Source organism: Phaenicophaeus curvirostris, chromosome 1 (genome assembly GCF_032191515.1).
Source record: "Phaenicophaeus curvirostris isolate KB17595 chromosome 1, BPBGC_Pcur_1.0, whole genome shotgun sequence".
Taxonomy (NCBI): Eukaryota; Metazoa; Chordata; class Aves; order Cuculiformes; family Cuculidae; genus Phaenicophaeus; species Phaenicophaeus curvirostris.
Window position 1 is genome coordinate 19,791,038 of NC_091392.1, and position 13,522 is coordinate 19,804,559.

The following is a 13,522-nucleotide window of genomic DNA, read 5'->3' on the forward strand; positions in this document are numbered from 1 at the left end:
TGTTCCTGCACACAGTATGATCTATGATCAAGCACACATAGCTATGAACTAACTTACTGCTTTTGTATGCTGCTTCCCTCTGGTTAAAAAACTGCATGGCTTATCTCACTAAGTATCGCCCATCAACTAGCAGTTGCTATCCTTCTTTTTCTTTTAGGTAGGAAAAAAAAACCTGGATAGTAAATTATATTACTATATTTTCCTGAGTAACAACCATTTTTGCACTACTTTCTCCTCAGCAATTTCTTTCATGATTAATCTTCCTATTTTACCACATTTCTTATGAAACAGAGAGCACTCACTGGCCATTGAATGAAGCAGACCTGAAGGCTGGACTGGACACAGTGAATGAGGAATAGTTAGGATAAAACAGGCCCTGACCTGACTCCATGCTGATTTTGCACCAGAGAGAATTAATACTGGAAGAAGAAGACAAGAATTCAGAAGGGGGTGGGAAGGGCGTGAACATGTTATTAAAGAGATTTTGATGCTTTAGTAAATAGAACAAAATCATATTTGTGCAGGTCTGTGTATTTTTCACCTTTTTCTGCTTTTTAAGTGCACTGCCTTCCAACATGAACATTGGTTTGATATTGCTTTTTTCCCTATAGACTTGAACAACAATACACTGCACTTCAAATCTGCAAAGCATGTCACAAATGCTGTTCTGCAACTTCAGATGAGAATGGTTAAAAATGAGAATGCTGCATCTAAAAGTTGATGAGGAACAATAATAAGAAAAATGATAAACAAGATGGGATAGATTTCACTAAGCTGAATTTCCTCCTCAATATCTAAGAAAAAAAAAGAGACACTATTTTTTACAGCTTTCAGTAGTCCTATTGACTGTGACAAGGAGGTCTGACTTTGGCAGTGTCAGATGTTAAAGGACTCCTTTTTTTCTCCATCTCTTGTCCCACTACAATGGTGGCAGCAGCAACTGAGACCTTTGCCAGGCTGCTCTGTTTTCATCTCTCCCTCATGGAAGTAAAGTTATTCTTACCTTCTCAGAATCATGCATGAGAAAGAGATGTACCCACCTCTAACAATGGTCCAGGGCTCTGAGCTTCCTGTGCATGTTACATAAACTGTTCTTGGTGCTTGAGCTGCTATTTCCCTTACCCCCAAGGAAAAGCAGAGGCATCAGATGACTGTCATTGCAGCTGTATGTTGCTATCTGGGTTATGCTGCATAAAATAAAATTCACCTTAGCACAGGGAACATTGCACACCTAGCCAGAGATGCAAGACTGAAGAAGTGAAAAGCAGACACAAAGTGAAATATTATGCCAAGCATTGGAAAATTTTGATTCGTGTCCAGATTAATGAACCTTAGAGAGGTTGAGCAATGCAGAGAAAATGGGAGAAATGCCTGCTCCTTTTTTCTTTCTCCAGCAACAGAGGGTGAGAGAAAACCAGGGTCAGAAGAAAGGGGAAAAGATATTCCTTGAAACTCAACTCAACAACTGGCACCAGGCCCAAAATCTGTGAGTCTTTGTTTTTCTAGTTCTTGTCATCTTGCTGGCAAGTGAAGGGCAGTCAGAGATGCCACGTGTCACAAATAGCACATGGCACTTGAGCATCTGTCATGCCTCTTCCCATCCCAGGTAGAAGGTCACTCACTGTACTCCTGGGGAGCGCTATTTGTCTCACAGGAACGTGCTGCAGGCCAAAAGTCAAGCAATCACAGGCTCCAGACTCGGTTGACTGTTGTTAATAATTCCTTGTAGTTCACAACCTTTGTAACCAGTCCGGGTTTCATTTCCCTGAGCAACTCAGCAGGCAGCTATCAGCAGATGTGCAAAACCAGCGATAAAATGAATATATTATTAAACAAATAGCCACAGGCTCAGGAAATGTAGACCTTTAAAGTTTTAAAGGGTATACATTCAGGTTTGCATTGTGACTCAGGACCTTGTGCAGTACTGACTGTTGTGGCAGGTTTGCAGAGCACAGCATGCTGGAATCACTCCAGCCTCACCAAGAGCTCAGAAAAAGAAACATGTTCAGTGTGGCTTCTCAAAATAACTGGATACATACAAGTGAAGCGATCTTGAGAAGATGCCCTCAGCCTTTAGTAACACTGAAAATCCTAGAAAACCAGGAAAAACCTTACTGTACTAATCTGGAATCCACCAGGGGAGTGAAAGAAGATAAAATCTTTTGAAATTCATCCTAAAAGATACCATGACTCTCTTGTCTTAGGAGGATATCACCTGATGTGAGAAGAAGAGCCATTAACAGTAAAAACTAGCTGCTCCCATTGGGTCAGCCTGATAGCTATTGCTGCTGATTCTGTTTTCAGTGAAGCATTTTGCAACTCTAGCCGCTGAGCAATAGAAAAGAATCAATGTACTAATTGCTAAGCTGTATTAAGAGTTTAAGTAAATGATAAGTTTGGAATTTCCTTTAATGGCTTATTTACTATACTTACAGTAAGGTTTTGAACTATGTACTGAGCTTTTAGATCTGTCATAAGACTTTTCTTACTTTGCCTGGAGACACACAACATGTCACCCTACTGCCGTGAGCTGTTTTTCTGTGCAGTGTTGGGGATTTAGTCACTCTCACTCAAATTGGCACAGATGGGTTTGTGCTTACAGAACAATTTTATTTTCAGTAAGCAAGACTGAAATATTCAGTTAAGAAACAACTTTAGGTTTCTTAGAGTGAGATGAATTTTTTGCTATGAAATCTTCTTAAAACAAATGAAAGGCTTTGTTTTCCTGTGCACCTTGAAAATAATAAAGATGAATTATTAAATAAAGTAAGAATTGTAATAATAATTGTGAAGTAACAGCTGTGAAGACATAAGGGCAAGTGGACAGAAATCTGGTATTAGAAAACATGGACAAGCTTTTAAACATTAAACACCTCCAGTCAGAAAAACTCACTTGAGTTTTTTATACACTGGGATGTGTTTGCTGAACTCTGACACAGAAGATACCATGCAGAGAAATTTCTGTGAAAACTATTGCAGATTGGCAAGACTTAAATAAGCGATGCCATGGTCTCACTGGACTATGCAGTGGGATTTTTGACTATGGCAGAGATGAAGGAATGCAGAGATGAAGGAATGCACTTGTGACAGCGTTTTTGAGGTCTAAATATTAGCTTTGCCACAGCGCAACATGTATTTTTGCACAACGTTCTGTAGCTTTGGGGATTCAAGAGAGGTTACAAAAGGGTTTTAGTCAAATAGTAATGCAAGGCTGGTGCAGCAACTTAAGTAATAGCAGTTAATTAACTATCTGGAGCTACCCTGCTACTCTGACCTCTTTGGTAGCGAAACATCTCTGGATAGTTTGAAAGCCTCACCGTACAGCTACACTTACACAAACTAAGTTGCCCCAAGTCAAGCTAACTCTTCATCTCTGTGAAAGGATTTCACAGATGATACTGAGCAACCTGCATTTAGTATTGATAGACACATTAATTCATCTCAAAATACTACCTAATTTGACTTTAAGATTAAAGTAACTAGAGAAAAGAGAAGTCTGTAAAGGAAAAAACTCAGCAGAAGTGACTGCACTTGTTGTTTTTGCAAACACCAAACTATTTCATGAAAATATGATAAGTCTCATTAAAAAAACAAAAAGACCTGTTGGTTAACTAGGCTAAGAGTCATCTAACCTAACTTTAAATGTTGAAAAAACATTTCAGTCTTAACCAGTCAGTTTTGCTTTCCCTTATAGTCGGAAGCTAGCAACAAGTTGATTCATGTGACATGCCTTTCACTTTTTATCTGGACATGAGATGAATCTCTCTCTGCCTGTTTCTCTTTGTTGACTATAAAGAGAGTTTAGGATGCACAGTTCAGGCTTAGGTGTTTAAGTTTTATGTAACTAATATTAGACTAAATCTTATTTTTCCTCTGTCTTCCTTCCAATGCTATTTCTTTCATTCTGTTTTCTTCTGTGTTTACTCCATCTCAGTAATAAAACTTCTTCAGTCTTTCCTGCGAACTGATTGCGGCGCAGATCAGAAGACATGTAGCTTACCTTGATACTCAATCATACCAAATTGCTTCCACAGATTATATAAAAAGAAAATGCCTTAAAATATTCAGCTGTCACTGACTTTCTCTAATTCTCTTCTTTTCTTTTCTGTTCTTTCTTTGTTAGTCTCCTTTTCTATATAATTATGCAATATAATTATTGCAGAATAGGACCTCTAAAAGTTTAACTTATCAAGCCATGTATGCAATGATTGCAAAAATATATAGTAGTAACCAAAACTTCAGTAGTGCAATAAATGCAGTAAATAATTTCTTGATTTTCTCACTTCATTCCTTGAGCCTTGACTTTACTATGTGTGAGCTTGTTCTAGGAGTGAAAGAGGAATTCAGTTCTCTTGCTTAATGAAACTTTGGGTTTTATATTTTGTTTCAATAAGAAGCCAAGACTGTGGCTACTTTGGAAGCTTTAAAGTAGCAGAAAACATGGGCAAGAGAATATGAGTATGGTTTATTTTCACACAATCCATGATGATTTAGAAAATCATCACTAGAGACATTTGCTGAAAAAAATACTAACAACATTTACCAGGCTGACTGACTTCTGGCCTTATTTTGCAAATCAACTCAACACAAAATGGTACAGAGCAAGCAACTTCATCAAACATATTTTTCCCTCTGTTATTACTGTGTCCTTATTATATAATCTCAAAATACATAGTCAGAAGTGTAAATAACATTCTTACATTTTACAACATCTGGTTTTTGGCAATTATGCTGATTTATTATATGTGAAACATATTGTATTTATTTTATGTGTACACTGTATAACTTGCCGCACAGCATGTGTTACTATAAGATTTGTTAATGACACAGTAATTACGGTGTTTTTCTGAGTTGGGTTGTCATAACCTGTCTGAGTTATACAGAAACACTGCAAACAAAAGTTCTCATTGGGAAAACAAACAGAAAGGAAGACAAAAAGAGAACCAAACTGCAGTTGCAGAAAATTATGATTATCATTCCATAATTTCTTATAAAACATTAGAAAAAATAGAAATCCATGTGAAAATACTGGATTATCTACAGGGAAGTTTTGCTGGATTTTTTTCTTCTGTCTTTAGTCTGCTTAGTCCAGCTCTCAAAAAGAACTACCAAAAACCTTAAACAGGATCCCACAAAGTTAGTTCTTGAAAACAATAAGATGGAGGCTCATTTAAAATCTACAGAAAAGCTCTTGGGAAAACTGCAGGTGGCTGAAGAATCTAGGTAGGACTGCAGTGCTCTGTGGTATATTCCCAACATTTTCGGTGCTGGACAGAAGATGATGGTTCTGCTTCATGGCAAATTTTGAGGTTTGGAATTTGCAGGGTTGAAACAGAATATATGGAACACAATCTCAAAGTATAGTTGTGCCAAAACATAGGTCAAAGGTTTTTCATTCAGAAATGTCATTGAAAGCATCTTCAAAACCTGTGCAGCTCCACTAATGGTTCAACTTAAATAAAACACCTTTCAAGAAAAATACATTTTGTCAAAAACTGCCTCATCAACTCTGCCTTGTGTTTAAAGAGGTCATTTAAAAATAGGTTTAAAGGCATTTTTAGAATTGCAAATTAGGGGAAATCTATTTACTTCAAAAGTGTAGATCCATAAATAATGCTGAACTTCTATCTTCATCTAGTAAGAACTGGTATTTCTGACAGGTTGCAATTACTTTTCAAGGACAAAAGCTGCATGTGACTTTTCAGGACAAACCCTTCAGTTGCTGCTTAGAACTCAGCAACCTTTCTGTGACTGACCTCTGCTACAGAGCTATCTACCTTTTTTTTTTTTTTTCTCCAGCTACATGATCTTTTGCGAAAAAAATAAAATCCTAATAAATAAGAGATGCACTATAAACTGATCGCTTATAGATCTGCCCGTAAAGTAGTTCTCCGATATCAATTTCTGCTGTTTACTTGTAGTCTTCCCCTTCTCCTTTGTCTACATTCGTCTGTGATAATTACTTTGTTGTCTTATGTTTCCAGAAATATTCTCCTCTGGACAATATCCTTGCATTTTTCCATGTCTGAAGGCTATCTTGCTCACGTTTGGAGCACTAGTAGTAACAGAGAAGACTTGACATGCTCACCAGGGTTTCAAATGGCCTTGTAGAGAAATGGGACTTATCTCTGGGGCATATTTACAAGAAGCAAAAAATATAAAAACTGTTGAGTTGAGTTAGATTCTTTTGTGGGACCTCTGTTCTCAAAAAATAGATTGCAGATTGAATGGAGATTCACATTTCTATGTTGCTGCCTCAGACAGTACTAAGCAGACAGCTCTAGTTTATAGACAGTGTTCACTAGGTCACTTGGAAAAGATATGACCGTAAAGATCTCTACCTGCCTTGTAAATGTTTAATGCCAAGGCATTCTCTCATAGTTTTTGTTAGTTCGGACAGCAAAATTATAGGTGTCTTTGCTAAATATAACCAATCAGAATATGAAAGCATAGTGCTAAGGAATTCTCTCTAACATCTTTGGGTCAAAAATGAGAAGATTATGTAATTTGAAGACTGAAGTTAAATTGTCCACTCTGTGAACCTTCAAACAAGGTTTGGGACCAGGTGCAAGTGCTTGTGAAAGACTGTGAAAAAGGCTGATTATAAGAAATTAATTTTAGTGGATTAAATAGCACCATCTGAAAAAAATTTCATATTCAGGCTAATAGAAGTTGAGGAAACTGTCTTCACAGACAGTGTATATTTAATTTAGGAAGCTTAAAGCACTTTCTGCCATGCTATTACCAGACCTTAAAGGTAATAAAAGTCAAAAAATACTTCAGATTACTTTTGCTTTCTATGTGGCTTCTTGTTCTGAGGTACCTGGAAACAGATCTGGTTTTCAGCTCATTATCTGCTCTGCCCTCTGTGAAAATCAGGTCAGAATGATGTCTTGTGTGTTACAGTCTCCCTAGGGGAAATGCAGGACATAAGGAAAGCATGACTGGGAGATATTTGAAAGTCATTTTAGGTAAACCCTCACAAGCAAGTCCCAGGGGACAGAATCTTCCAGATACACAACATATAAGCTATTGGAATTCCATGGGATTGCTGGCACTCTAAGCCCATGGTATGTGAGCACAAAAAAGAATGGTCAATAATTCAGGTAGTGGCAATTTGGAATTGTTGAAAAATCTCAAATACAAGATATTTTGAATGTTTGGGACCTGACAAAGCAAACTTTTTTTTTCTGGTAAATTTTCAATATATTCTAATTAGGGAAGATGTATTGCTAGGTGATAACTCAATAAATATTCAGGGAAGAAGCATAGCGTTTGAATTAGATTGATTAATTCAATTGACAACACAGAAGCAATTTTAAAAAAATAATCAATCTACTTTTTCTGACAGATAAGTTCCTACCCTCAAGTCAATTTGATGTACAGCCTACACATATGATTTGGGAAAGAAAGTTTTTGTGTGCTACTTCAGGATATAATTCTCTAAAAGAAAGAGATGTATACAAATGTAAGAAAAAAAACCCTATATTAAAGATAAGTGTACATGTCATACCTTTCTTTATTCCAATCCAAGAATCTTTAAAAGCACTTTAGAGTGCTTAATATTTTGTCTCCACTGACCTGTGTTGAGCTTGTTCAAGATTTATGATCAAATATACCATTTTTCCAAATCAATAATTTGCTGGGCATGAAGGATTTCCTCAAGCACGTACAGCTAGAAGGCTGCCTGAAGATGCTGAACACTTTCCTGCTCTGCAGCAAAGGGTCATGGGGGATTTTGTCATAAGGTCAATTACTTACAGATGGATGGAGTTCTCAGGTCTTTTGAACAATTACTTTGGTCATAATTTTCTGTAACCAGGAAGGAACAGGAAATCAAAATGCCTCAGTAAATTTATTCAGTGTTGGGGGCAAATTTCTATTATGAATTGTAACTTTATTTGCTTCAAGAAAGATATTTACCTCAGCAGAGTATACACTGGTAGATGGGTTTTCCGTCTCCTTGCTCTCACTTTTCCAATACCATGTTGCAGAAAAACAGCATTTCCTATCATCTTTGTAATTTGTTGAGAGATCTACAATTCCATGGAAATCTTTACTGCTAGTCTGTGCCGTTATTTACTTATTGCTATTCATTTGACAAATAAGGTCAAGCCAGTGGTTGTAACCACAGGGATGGGGTGCCCAGGAGATCCATGGGTGGCAGAGGGGAGCAAGACAGCAGCGGTGCAACAGTTGGAGAACCCTCCTGTCCTCCAAATGGTAATGCTGACTGGAAAGAAGCATGGCTGCGATTGCCTCCTCCCACCAATGGACTAAAAGAGGAATCATGGTGAATAATCTCTTCTGCCCTCACTCGAACAAAATGCTTTTCGAGTGAGACATTGGCTAGGCCACTCAAGAGCATTAGTACCAGCTATCTAATATGAGCTTTCTGAGATTAATTTTTAAAATTGTCAAGCATCTAATTTCTATTGAAAACATGTTGTACGTCAGTGCTTTTTATAACACCTCATTCATTCATTTGAGTAGGTATCTTACTGTGGAACAGACACTGTCTTCAAAGAATCCAAAAAGAATATTTTTAGGATCCAGTATGACTCTCCATACCATATCTACGAACACAGATGTACTGAAGGGACCATAAAATAGCTACCAGAAGAAAATAAGCATTTAGGAAAAACAATAGAAGAGACAAGCAATGCATAAATTCAGAGAAATAGAAGGTAAGTTGAGATCCAGGCAATAAGAAAAAATGCCACTTAATCATTTGATTATATCAGAATTCAATGGGCAAATGAACTTTTTATTGTTTCCTGGTAATGATGTAACATATAAATTGAGTGGACCTCAATAGATATTGTCTCTCCTGCATCAGAAGCAGGAGGAAGAAAGAAATGGGTTCCTCCATCTAGTAACTTTCTGTGTTTATCCTTATCTTCTCCCGTATTTGTACTCTGACGCTTTTTTCTCAGAATTCCTGACCTAATCACAATTGTTAACCAACCTATTCTAAAGCTCAACTTTATTTCTTTACAGGAGATAGTATTGTAGGATTTTCCAAATTTACTACCTAGGAGTCTTCTACTCCTTGCTACTTACTGCTTAGTTTTGAACATATAGTCAACCTTCACATAATTTTTAGGGACTGCCATTGATTTTTTTTTTTAATGCTTTCCCACTTGTTAGTTTTTCAAACTCATCTGGTCTTATACATTCTCTGTGAGCTGCTTTGTTATGTATGAACATATACAGTGCTATCTGCCCTAAACAGAATTGTTTAATCTGTCTGATTTTTAATCATCTCATGCGTTTTTGGTTTTGTTTGTCTTGCATACCCTGATTCCTGCTACAACAAAATCTATGATATATTTAATAAAAGATTAGCCCTTACTGATTATCTCTCAAACCGGCACTTGTACAATAAACTGCTGAATATTAATTAAATTAACAGTTCTACTCTGGAAGAAAATCTACCAAACAATGAATACTTTCCAGTCTTCTTCAGCTTGCCCAATTCCTTTGATTTGTGCTTCTCTAGATAGGCCTATGATGCTGCATCATTTTACTATTCTTATATTTCTTTTTTGTCTGTGTTCTTATTTGTCATTTAGTATGGTAATAAACCTTCTTTAGTACTTGCTTTCAAGGAAAGCATTAGCATTTATAAAAACATAAAGAAAGAGGAGTGGATAGTCTCCTTTCCAGTTCCAACCAGTGCTGTCCCCTCAGTGCTCTGTTCTTGCTTGTTTATGTTTGTGAGGTACAGTTTTTCCCCTTACCAGATGGTCTTCTGCATCAGATGACATCTGCATCACATTTACAGGTACAGGCTATATGTGCGCCACGTACCCAGGTAACTGCCCCTTATATCTTAAAACATTGGGTGTTATTAGCAACTTTAATTAACAGTATGTGAATCATGTACTCACATGTCATCAAGTTATGATCAGTTAGATGAAACTCTTATCTATGTTACAAACTAACAGCACCTAAGAGAACACACACAAAGCATCTCTGATTTGTGAATAAAACAACATTTACAGAGCATTGATGAGAGCATTGATTAAACATTGATGAGATACATTTCCATCATCAACTAACATCTAATGTACAGTTTACGTATGTGAATTCTGACCCAGTTTAAATAGAGGTTGAACCGAGGCCTTTTAAACTGTTTCATCTCAACAAGAACACACATCTTTTCAGTAATACAAACAGCTGAGGCATAGTGAGATTCTTTTCCTTAAACAATCAACGACATCACTGAAATAAATATTTTCTAGTATGTTTGACAAGAAGCATCTTTTATGTCTTCTTATCTTCTTTTATATAGGAACTATTTTTTTCCAATTTTTAATAAGATTAATAAAAAAAATCTGACTTTTGTGTGTTACAGAGGATCCCAGAAATCTGTGAATACCCAAATGTATACCACCTTTCATCCACTAAATTACTTGGAAAGTGTTGGAAGCAAATAATACTGTAATTAAAGAAAATACAGATAATAAGGTAATGGAAATCCCCTTCTTACCTAAAATATCTGGTTTGGGATCTGAAATAGTCTAGAAAACTTTGGGTGTTCCCTCTACTGATATACATGACTAAATGCCCTTTAATGATGCATGAAAGTGAGTAGCTGGTGCTGTGAAGTCCTACAGGCATCTCATTTCTTTTTCTGGGAAGCTCTGTGAGGAAGGGTCAGGGTGCCTGGGGATTTAGGCCTTCTCTGGTTTCTCATGTTAGCTCTTGCCAATGGGAATAGTGGGGTCTGTAAGCTGCAGGGTGTAGGACAGCTTCCCCAGGCCCTGCTGACCCTGGTGCTCCGGGAAGGTTAAGTCTGAGTTGTGCAATGGCTTTTCCCTGTATTTGTCCTCAGACTTCTCTGCTCCAATTGCATGCGCTTTATCTTTTCTCTAGAGAGCCATTTCTTACTCCTTCTGGGCTTGATCCCAGAAGCACTGATATGATAAGAAGTCGCAGAAGAGAGTCACACTAATTTTAGTAGATTTGGGAACCACTCCAGTGGCAATCAGAGAGTGCAAGCCCAGAATACGTAAAGAAGAGATGAAAAAGCTATGGATGAAGACCTATTTCACACTGAATTGAACAGAATTTTTTATTATTACTGAAATTAAATTCAATAGTGTTAGGATTTAACTTTATGTGTTCTTGAGTGTTTCTAGCAACCAGTGAGATGTTTTAGCAAACAGAAAACATTTTAACTACTTCAATATAAGATCTTTTAAAAACTTCTCTAAAGTTATGTTTTGTCTTTATGCTCCTAAAAGGAGTCCTATAGATAAAAATCTCTTTACCACTAGGATGCACTAGAATCCAAGAATTATATGGAGTATGTTTAATACTTTCCTTCCCTAGTTTTTGAGTTTTCACTCTTCATGGCAGAAATGAATAATTGGACTGTGTAAGTGTAAGAATTGTACCTCAACTTTTGATGAAGCAAAAGATGGCAGTGATTACCCACTAGTCCATTTCTCCACTGTGGAGGGAAAAGAGAGCAACCATCATGACTTTACATGGTTTGTCAATGCCCGCCAAAGCTGATGTTCCCAAACATGTCTGAGCCTGTACAGCACAGGGCTGCTTTCTTCTGTCTGCATGTGCCGTTTGGAGGACTCATAGGTAAGATCTACTGAAACTCCCAATGCCTACACAGTAGGGACTTGACCATACAGTGAATTTGGATTTAGTTTATGGAGGAATCTGAAATGATTCTTTATCCAATAAGTTTCAGTGTAGAGGGCAGAGATAAAAAGTGATGCTTTTACAGTGACATCTGTTATTGAGCAGATGGGCTGTTGTGTTCTGCGCTAGCTGGAACTGTTTCTGGGTGTGTAGTCTTCATTTCTGTGCTTAAAAGCACTTCCATTATTTTATCTGTCCATTAACACAAACTGCAGGAGAAGAAATTACATGTAAATGTTCAGTAAACAGTGGTGAGTCCCTCTGTGGCAGACCAATCCTTTCTGGTGGAGTACCTGCCCACTGAGGTTTTGTTCTCCATCAGTGGCAGATCTCATCTGGCCTTTGCTGATGACACAGATTCATCTGAAATGAAGTATCTGCCACCATGAATACCACTATTAGCTTTTTATTCTCTCTCCCACTGCACTCCACAATAAGCTAGAAAATGGCTTTCAGAAACAAAGAAAAAGGCCTTAGCAACTGGATTTGTGATTATCTTTCCTTCTGATAGAAATGCCTGATCTTATAGTCACAAAAGCAGCTTCAAACATAGGATAGGTTAAGGTGGGAGTGGTAACCAAAACCACAGAATGAGGAAGAGGCTGTGGGCATAAGTGCAGAGGAGAGATGTTCAGAGTCACTTCTGCAGCATTTATCATTTCATGCATATTAAATTTCTGTTTATAATACCCCACATATTAGGAAGTATTCATCTCTGTGTGTGAAAAAAGGGGAAAAAAATGTAAAAATAAGAGATACAATTCTTAGAGAACTCCCAAAAGACAAAATTTTTGTTGCTACTTAAGCTATACAATTTCATATTCACCTGTCTCATCAGAGACAGGCATATCTTCTTCATGAGGTAACAAAACTCTGCACTAACGGTGATTGTGACTCCAAACCCACAAAGATACACTTTGACTATAAATCATTACTCCAAAATAAAAGAAATACATATTTCAATATTTATTTGCAAAGAAGCAATAGAACTTGACAGGGAAATAAATGCTATTTAAGCTTGGACATAAAAGGAAAACTTGCAGAAACTGTGAGCTGATCCAGTGTTTTATCTGTAACTGAAATAGTAAAACAAGTTGGTGTTCAGAGCCATTTATTGCTGAACGGTTGTTGCTGGTAGGTCAGGCTTTATCAAGGAAGCTTATATTTAATTAGATGAAGATCTAGAAATGTGAGAGGGAGCCCTCCCTGAACTATTCTGATCCTGTGGTTAGTGTAAGTTCTGCTTCAGTGACTGAACCCCACTGTAAACTCGTTCACATTTGAAAGTGGTGTGGAGTCCTGGTTATTTGAGAGGACAGATCTGTCAAAGAAATAGGATTTGATCAGGATATGCCAGTTTTCCAAAACCACATCACAGGAGAATAGGATTTTGGATAAAAAGAGGAGGGAGTAAGCTAAAGGTAGAGTTTCTAGTGAGACTGGGAAGACCTGTTCTAGAATTGTGCCTATTGGTACCTATTTGGTCAGCAAGACAACAAGAAAACACAGGGCTTGAATTTTTATCTGTTGCATCCCAGATAAATGCCCTTACCATAGACAAATTTCTTACCTCACCTAGCCCTGTTGTACCTGTGTCTTAATCAAGATCTCTCCAGTAATATAAGTCCTCCAGAAATCATGAACATAGAAAGAGCAAGCAAGCACCATCAGTAAAAAGGTAAACAATCTAATTGCCCTATCAAATGATCAGTTTATTCTTATACTGATGAGCATATAAGTAAACCGTAACTTACCTATATAATAATGTATATGCACCATCTTTTGTCTTTATATATGAAGCACATTATAATCTGTAAGCTTTAATTCAGGATGCCATTTAAGCATATGTTAAACC

General features: G+C 37.1%; 1 long non-coding RNA gene across 5 annotated transcripts in view; it reads left to right on the plus strand.

The window, feature by feature from the left end:
- The window catches only part of LOC138716815 (uncharacterized), a 60,603-nt gene that overhangs the window by 32,530 nt on the left and 14,551 nt on the right, over positions 1–13,522 (plus strand). For 4 of the 5 annotated variants that reach the window (XR_011336747.1, XR_011336738.1, XR_011336745.1 and 1 more), the window contains 2 exons: positions 8,494–8,687; positions 10,361–10,473. This is a non-coding gene — a long non-coding RNA (uncharacterized lncRNA). Of the gene's footprint in view, positions 1–291; positions 502–8,493; positions 8,688–10,360; positions 10,474–13,522 lie in introns of those variants that run through there. The other variant, XR_011336742.1, reaches the window with a different exon arrangement.